The sequence below is a fragment of the Crocodylus porosus genome, unplaced genomic scaffold (genome assembly GCF_001723895.1).
Source record: "Crocodylus porosus isolate Cpor-Errol unplaced genomic scaffold, CroPor_comp1, whole genome shotgun sequence".
Lineage (NCBI taxonomy): Eukaryota > Metazoa > Chordata > Crocodylia > Crocodylidae > Crocodylus > Crocodylus porosus.
This window is the reverse complement of record NW_017728909.1, coordinates 36,315,971-36,322,566: the sequence shown is the minus strand read 5'-3', so window position 1 is coordinate 36,322,566 and position 6,596 is coordinate 36,315,971. Positions and strand designations below refer to the sequence as shown.

General features: G+C 47.5%; 1 protein-coding gene across 1 annotated transcript in view; it reads left to right on the top strand.

Annotated features, from left to right (window-relative positions):
- Positions 1 to 6,596, top strand: part of ANKRD55 (ankyrin repeat domain 55) — an 82,982-nt gene that overhangs the window by 37,216 nt on the left and 39,170 nt on the right. The window lies entirely within an intron of this gene.

Sequence of the window (6,596 nt, the reverse complement as noted above, 5' to 3'; positions counted from 1 at the left end):
TACTTCACTGTAAGGGTGGCCAGAGCCTGGAATAGGCTTCCCAGAGAGGTGGTGCTCTCACCTTCCCTGGAAATCTTCAAGAGGAGACTGGACAGGCACCTGGCTGGGGTCTTATGACCCCTCCCACCCCCAGTGCTCATTCCTGCCCATGGCAGAGGGTTGGACTAGATGATCTGTCTAGGTCCCTTCCGACTCATTGATTCTATGATTCCTCTATGACACCCACAATGTCCTCATACAGGTGTTACCGCCATCTTCTTTTCCCCTCTTCACCTTCATGCTTGGGTTGGGTTTTTTTGTTTGTTTTGTTGGTTGGCTTTGTGGCCTCTTTATTTCTATACACATTTTCTCCTGTTTCTTTCATGTCATTAATATTTCTCTTGCTGGCTCTTCTATATTGCTCAGCATCCTTAACTCCTCTTCTGTGGTGGTTCTACTAACCTTCCCTGTGCCTTAATTCCACAGAATGAAACTTCCATTAATACCACCTAAGTCTGCTACCATGGCAAATATCTAGTTCAGCCAAACATAAGGTGATGATCTGCTACCTGCATCTGAAGGCCTCTATATGAGAGCTGCCACCACAGACACTTTAGACCATTTTAATGGCCACAGGAAGAGCTAGGAGGAAGACATCTTTCAAGGAGAACCTAATTACTTATTAGTCATGGCAGCAGATTCAGAATACTTGTGAAAAGGTTGACCATGTAGCTCATGCTAATTGTTCTGATCTTCCTCTTCATAAGAACTGGTTTGGTATTCATGCCTGAGGCTAGAAAACACCGGTTTTAAGCTTTGGGTCAAAACTTCTGCAGGATCTTCAGTGTCCACCAACAGTGTTAGGTCTCCAGGGTGAAATTTTAGCTCTGCTGACATTGATGGTCTAATTCTCATTGATTTCAAGGAAGCCAGGATTTCATCCTGTTTTTCTGGTTTTACAAAACCAAGACCCCAATAACTAAGGTTTTTACTTAAGTTTTGCAAAAAAAAACCCAAAACCCTTTGTTTTAACTGGTTTATCCTCTCTTTATCCACACTTTAAGAGACTTCAGAGTTCAGAACCACTGTTACATACCTTAGGAGCACTGAAAAAGTAATACTGAGCAATTCAAATTTTAGAAAGATATTAGCAACAATATCTATTATTAATATGCCATACTTGCTAACAGTATTTTATAGATAAGTAAAATGGCAGACCCCTTTCTCAGGTAACTGAAAATCTAATATCAAATTTGAATTTCTTCCATTCTTCATTCTTTGGTTTTTATTCGCTTGGAATCTAGGCAAGAACTAATTTCTATACTGTGTATTTTCACTTGTGCACAGTGGTGAAAATGCTGTTCTTTCCAAATGGCACTTCCGTAGGCTGTTGCCTAGGTAACTTGGTAGGGAAAGTGTGCAACATTATAGATTTTGAGTAAAACTGTGTATGTAAATATGTTTTTGATATTGATGAAGATGAACCTACATGACTGGGCAACTGAGTCCATCATTTATTGTTTGATATGGTAATTGTTTTTTAAATGACAGTACAGTGTGTTTATAATTTAACATTACTGTCGACATACTAGGATGCATTTCTCATCTGGCACAAACTGGCATAATTCCTTTGACATCAATGAAGCAATATTGATTTTACCACTGAGAATCCAACCCACGCTATTTATTTTATGTCAGAGTTAATATAAAATGCAGGCCTAAAATTAACCTTCTAATGGAAACTGAATACAAATTTGACTATGAGAAGGTTTTCCTCTACCCATAAGGCTGCTGATGTGTTACTTAAAAACAGGCTATAATAATTATAACAGAGTGCAACAGGACCAGTGTCCCGGGGGCGACCATCACATCCCCTGGTGGCAACTCGACTCCTGCTCCACTCAAACTCTAAGGTGCCCCCCACCACCACCACCTTTGCTCTTGCTTCCATACTTTGATCTTGTGTGCAGCCTCCCTTTCCAAGGTTTATTAAGCCCTAGAGGGAGCTATATCCTATCCTCTGCACACGGATCCCTCTCAGACCTACTATATGGGTCTTTCTGGCCTGCACATGCTTCTTACAGGCACCTGTTGCCTTATGAGCTCATCACAGCCTCTGTATCTCCTCTATAGCCATGTCCATGCCTTGCAGGTGTTTCCACTCATCACAAACCACTAGGCCACTTCCAGCCTCCTCTCCATTGTCGGGACCTCAGCCTTCTCTGCTTCTGCCCCCCACACTGCTCTGCTGTTCACTTTGGCCTAGACCCACAGCACCAGGCCTGGCTTCTTGGGATCCAGCCCCTATTTCACCCTTCTGGACTCTTATCTCTACCCCTCATGGGCTGTGGGCTCTCTAGCCCTGTTTCTGCCCCTCCTTGACTACAGGTACTTGACCCGTGCTTTGTTTCTCCCAGGTTATTAGCTCTGCCCCTCTCTCGGCTATGGGAGCTCTGGCCCTGTCACTGCCCCTTTTGGACAGTGGTCCCCTGGCCCCAATCTCTGCCCCTCCTGGGCTATGGGCTCTCTGACCTATTCTCTCTCTTACATTGTAATCAAGCCCCTGCTCTCTGGCGGGGCTCCAGACAGCCAGGTACCCCTTGGGCACTACTAGGATCTCCTCTTACCCCTCTTCTAGTCCAACCTAAACCAGCACTATAATTATAACAAAAGAGCAAGCCCACTGATTATAACTAAGGGTCTTGGCACACTGGCTGTTTAAGAAAACCTCTACTTATCCTGGGTCTCAACTCCCTGCAAGCCCCCCAGTTCCTAATGTAACCCTAGCAACGGTGCTACCTGCAACCATGTCCACATTTTTGGGATCTTGGGGTGCCAATAGGTCTCAGTCAACTCCCACTCCATCCAAAGGCTGGGAGCCACCACTCAGTGGAGTGCTCTCCCATGGTTCTCCCTGTACCAGATCACATACTAAATGACTATTTACAGTAATTTATTATTTGAGCACATACCCGGAGGTCATTCCTTGCTTTATGGCATGCTGTGTTTCTATGGGCTACCTCCTATGCTCGCTGGTATGCTCACCGAAGCCTCTTCTGTAACTTTACCACCTATTGATGATGAGTGACACACTTCTCCTCATCTGGGGTTACCTCAAAGCATAAATCAATGGGAATATGGGGCTCCCATCCAAACATCAGTAAGTAGGGACTGACCCCACTAACATTGTTTTTTGTGGTGTTATACGCAAGCACTAAAAAAGCAATGTACTGACTCCAGTAGGCCTTTTGCTCCAGGTGGAGAGTCCCAACATGTTTAGCAAGGTTCTGATAAACCTCTCTAACTGAGGATTTCCCTGTGGGTAATAGGGTGTGGTTCGCAACTTTCTGACCCCAGCTAGCTGCAAGACCTCCACAGCAGTGGGCTCTCAAAGTCCCTCCCCTGATGTGAATGACCATACACAGAAAAGTATTTATCCCATAACACCTTGGCCACGGTGGAAGCTTTCTGATCTTGTGTAGGATAGGTCTCTGCATATTGTGTGAAGCGGTCCATCACCACCAAGATGTTACCCACATTCAACTGCCAGCTTCAACAGACAGAAAATCTATGTACACGAGCTCTAGGGCCTTTGAGCTGGTAATCATATATAAGCAGGCAATATTACTTGGCAGGGTCTTCTGCTGCATGCATCTCATGTAAGGGTAACATTTAGTCTTCTCATCACTAGCCATGCAGGGCCAAAAAAATCTATCACGGGCTAGTGCCGAAGTCTGTTCAGCTCCCAAGTGCCCAAAATCATTGTGTAGTGCCCACAAAACTAATTCCTAGTACACTTTCGGGAGCGCAAGCTGTGTTATTTTTTCCCCAGAGGCCTAGTGGTGACTCAATACAGAACTCCATCTATTATTTAGATCTGGACCCATTCCCACATCAGCAATCTGCCACACAATGTGTTGAGCCCCTTCCCAGGCACAAGGGCTCCACCCTTGTGGAGAACTCCCTTCTCGTCAGTGCAGAGGCAGAAAAGGATCTTGGAGTCGTCATTGATGCCAAGATGAACATGAGCCGGCAGTGTGGGGATGCAATCAGGAAGGCCACAGATGCATTTCGAGCAGGTCCAAGGAGGTGATCCTCCCCCTCTATGCAACACTGGTAAGGCCACAGCTGAAGTACTGCGTCCAGTTCTGGGTGCCGCACTTCAAGGGGGATGTGGACAACGTGGAGGGTCCACAGGAGGGCCACTCGCATGACCAGGGGGCAGCAGGGCAGGCCCTAAGAGGACAGGTTACAGGACCTGAACCCATTCAGCCTCCATAAGAGAAGGCTGAGGGGGGATCGAGTGGCCTGTTACAAACTAGTCAGAGGGGACTAGCAGGCATTGGGGAAAGTCCCTGCACCCCCAAGCACTACCAGGAGTGACTAGAAATAACGGTCACAAGCTGGCAGAGGGTAAATTCAGATTAGATATCAGGAGGTGCTACTTCACTGCCAGGGTGGCTAGAACCAACTTCCAAGCCAAGTGGTGTTGGCTCCTACCCTGGGGGTCTTTAAGATAAGGCTTGACAATCACTTTGCTGGGGTCACTGGATGATGATCTGCTCAGGTCCCTTCCGACCCTACTAACTATGAAACTATGAAACCCTTCTTTTGTTCCAGAATCTCATTAATCTCTGGGCCCTGTTTCCGTCCTGGGAAACTACATGTCTGACATATTTAATGGAAGTTGGACAAATTTTACATTTGTCCAGTGCTCACTTGAGTGCCACAGCTTCTAGCCTATCTAAGACTTTCATCAATCTCCCTCATGTTCCTCAAGGGTTCTGCCAAACGCGATAAGATTGGTAAGGTAAACAAGAACTTTTGTCATGTTCATATCTCCCACCACACTCTCACTAACTGCTGAAAGGTGGATGGGGCTCCTGAAATTCCCTGTGACATCTTTTTGAATTGGTAGCACCCTAAAGGGCAAATAAAAGCAGTTTTTTCCTCATCCTCATGCCATAGGAGAATCTGATAATAGCCACTGTGTAAATCCAGCACTGAGAACTACTGGCTCCCAACTAGACAATCCAGGGTTCCTTGTACATGTGGCACAGTATATTGATCAGCAATTGTCTTACCGTTCAAAGTACTATAGTCTATACACATTTTCCAGTTTTCTTTCTCACAATCACTACTGGGGAAGCATACAGGCTTCTTGATTCTTAATGATTCCATTGTCCATCACATCTTCTATTTTGTCAAGCGCGATCCTCCTTGATCATTCATGAAATGGTCTAGTATCTTGTAGCTGTATGTGGTACTCTGCCCCTTGGCCAACCCCACATCCCATTCATAGAGTGAGAAGACTTTGGCCCTAGTTTCTGCTGTAACTGGGCCTTCCACTTCAGGAGCACCAGTGAGTATCCAAAATACAACCGTCTGGGGTCCAACCCCCCCACCCCACCCTTAGCGGGACACAATAGTGGCAGGGCCACGTTTACTTCCTTCAGGTCAGCCACTTTTTGCCCAGGTTCCACAAAAAGGTTCTGCCCTGAGGGGTTGACTACCAGCACCAAGATCTCCCATGGCGCTGCTTTCCTAAGTAAGATTACACCACTGGGGACCAGCATTCTCTTAAGCAATCCCTACCAGCACACAGGTTCCAACACTGCCAGCACTGGCACTTAGTATGCAGCAGCTGGCTGCTTTGGGCAGGCACTCACTCATGGGCAACACAAGTGTAGTGTAACACTCCAATAGTAGAGTCACCTTTCTTCAGTGGCTGGTTCTCAATCTTTTGATATGCCACAGCACATAGGGCATGCATCTTAAGAGTCACTGAATAACGTTTCCCAGCTTCTGCTTACAATACCGTCTCAGGATCTGAAATAGGCTGGAGTTAGTCCCCACTATGATTGAGGTCCCCTGCATCCAGCTGGGATGTGGACACACCAGTGCCGCAGTGCACACTTCTCTTTTAACACGCATGACACCTTCAAGGGACTTGAGGTGAGCTATAACATATCCACTATAAGGGTAGGCTTCATGACTCAGACCTCAGAGACCTAACCCTGTCAGCAATTGCAGGGGCAGATGTTTTAGGTGTTGGTCATAAAAGGAACAAAATATGATTGTCACCTGCAATCCACTGTCCAGGACAGCTGTGTACTGGTACTGTTGTCCCTCCACCATTACAGGTACCTCTACTCTGGGGCTGACCAGTCTTGGGGGAAATTGCTGGGGTGACTCACGGACCTGGGAGCTGAAACATACTGGGGAAGCAACCTGATGTAGCCAGGAGCCACATGATGCTGGAGTGGCCGGGAGTGGGCAGGAAAGCAGGGAAATGGCAGCTACAGGTGGGTGGGTGGGGTGAGTGGCAGCGAGTGGGTGACAGCTGGGTGGGAGCATGAGGCCCATGTTGGTGCCCTGGGGCCAGGGCCAGCGGGGCTCAGAGTGGGGCAGCAGGAGCATGGAGTCCAGCACCAGCTGTGTTGGTGGGGGGACAGGGTTCCCACAGGACTCCTGCTGCCCTGCTTTGGGCCCCACTGGCGCTCGCCCTGGGACACCAGCATGGGTCCCATGCTCCCACCCAGCTGACACTGCACTCCACATGCCCACTTACTGCCACTCGCCCCTTCCTGTAGCTGCCATTTCCCTGCTTTCCAGCC